This window comes from Halyomorpha halys, unplaced genomic scaffold (assembly GCF_000696795.3).
Source record: "Halyomorpha halys isolate HHAL.00 unplaced genomic scaffold, Hhal_1.1 Scaffold2113.1, whole genome shotgun sequence".
NCBI lineage: Eukaryota > Metazoa > Arthropoda > Insecta > Hemiptera > Pentatomidae > Halyomorpha > Halyomorpha halys.
The window spans coordinates 46,373-48,615 of record NW_027112410.1 but is presented as its reverse complement, the minus strand read 5'-3'; the positions used below and the strand labels follow the sequence as shown (position 1 = coordinate 48,615).

The following is a 2,243-nucleotide window of genomic DNA, read 5'->3' as shown; positions in this document are numbered from 1 at the left end:
TCTCTTTTGTTCTATAGCCCTGATGAAGACCTGAAACTCAGGTCGAAACGTCGGCATAAAATAAATAAATATGGTTTTGTTTATTTATGTTGTTCATTGCTGACCGCACCCCCCGACAAACTTCTCCAATCATTTTATTTTTATGTATGCGAATGTTTCACAAAGATTTAAAAGTTCATTAAGATTTTAATAAACTTAACTTCATAAAAATTTACACAAAAACTGAATCTAAGAAATGACTTTTATGATAATATATCATTTTCCATTCTAATCAAACAAATACATATGAGATACTTACACAAAGGCAGAAGTTACACCGAGCGCAGATATAAAAATAGATTGTACTATGAGCACAACTAAAGGACTGTCTCCATGTGGTATTTCTTCCTTTTTACCTGCGCCACAGCCGTAGGCTAAGGGTGGATTCGAACGGACCATTTTTAAATTTACATTTATCAAAAGTAATTAATAGAAATAATGGGATACTATATCCAACATTAAAATTATACCATATGGCATATGAACTAGGGTTCTAACCTCACTAATACAAGTACTGTATGACGGTTTATTTGGTGGTTTCTGCTAAGTACTTGTCTCTTAATCTACCTCGTGAAACGCAAAGACAATTAATAGATATGGTTTATACCCAATAGTTTTTTTTTTAAGTTTATTGATTTTTTAAAAATATTCTGAACAATAAGGATCCAGCCTAAAGCTTTACAGTATATAACGTATCTGCTAATGTTTTACAAATGCCTTTTGCCCTGCCTTGCTATGAAATTGCTGACTCCAAGCGTTAGGAAATTAGGTACAATTAATCAATTACTTCATTCCAAATCACTGAAAAGATGCGAAACAGCTTAATGGAACGACTGAACGGTCAGTTGGAATGAGAATCATTTAAAATCCAGACTGACGTGACTGACGAACACTGTGAGTCCATCTGACACTTACTGGATGTCAAACTTTATCAGTAAGCCAGTATTACCTTATACGAATTATGTGAACGTCCGTGTGTTTGGTGTTACTGTTACATCGAATGACCGTGAGTTTCTAAAAGACATAATAAATAAGGTTTGTCCCAGTACAAGTCAAAACTATCAACTAATAAACGCATGCTTAGTACTGTTTTTACATTCCGAATCCAAGTACAAGCTAGTTTGATGAAGTTTTGAATCGTGTTGTTACGAGCCTGTTGATAGCATAATTCGCGAATATCGTTTTATCAACCTTTAAAGATCTCCCTGATTCTATAGTAGTAATGTTGTAGTATTGTTGAAGATATTTAATGACAATCTATAGTAAAATATTCATAAAATATATTTTTTTTGTTTTGTAAGAAATATATATATCTGACAACACTGGAGAAGGTTACAAATATGATTTAATTAAAGTAAGATAACATATACAATCGCGAGCCAATTTTTAAGTATATTAAAGTTGTCAAAACAGATTAAAAAAATTATAATAAATAAGAAAAAAAATAAATAAATAAATATTTTATCTATAGTTTACTACACAATTTAAATGTAAAAATTAAAACAGGAGCTAATTTAATTACTATATTTTAGGTATACAAATGTCTGTTGAATATTTCACTAAGATAACAAAAACACCTGGTTTAAGATTTCATGATCGCAATTAACTCTCTGAATTATCAATCATACGCACAAAGGAATAAAAAGCTTTGTTGGGATTGAACAAAATACGCAATCAGATTGAAATTTTTATAATACAGAGCCCATTGGTCGAAGCAGTTGGACGATTTTTTATTCCATTTAATACCACCAAAAACTTGCAATTGAATTCAACGAAAAAAAAACCCATGCGCTCTGTTTTTCAGTGCAAATAACAAAACATAACATAATACATGACTTTAGCTTACCTATATCAGTTCCGGTCTTAAAACTAAAGCACTCCTTTAGCTCACTTTATTTCCGGAATGACTAAAATCAATTTACACAAAGACATTTTATGAATATTTCAATAAAAACTTTGTCAATATGAACTAAAGAGAAAAAGAACGAAGAAAAAAGACACCTTGCAACTGAAGGCGGAAAAATCGGCTTCAATTCTCATTTTAATGATTACATCAACAGAAGTCCACAAACGTAGCAGCTAGCCTAAATCAACATAAGCATTATTTGAATAGAATAATACTCAGCATTTATCTCCAACATTATTATGTTGAATAGAGAAGAATTTTGTTTACCATCATTTTAGTCGTAAATAATATAAAATAA

The 2,243-nt window shown here is 30.7% G+C and overlaps 1 long non-coding RNA gene across 1 annotated transcript in view; it reads right to left on the bottom strand.

Moving 5' to 3' along the window:
• LOC136796472 (uncharacterized) overlaps positions 1 to 498 on the bottom strand; it is a 2,616-nt gene extending 2,118 nt beyond the window's left edge. Inside the window, exon 1 of the long non-coding RNA XR_010844187.1 lies at positions 299 to 498. This is a non-coding gene — a long non-coding RNA (uncharacterized lncRNA). The remainder of the gene's footprint in view (positions 1 to 298) is intronic.
• Between the last annotated feature and the right edge of the window lie 1,745 nt (positions 499 to 2,243).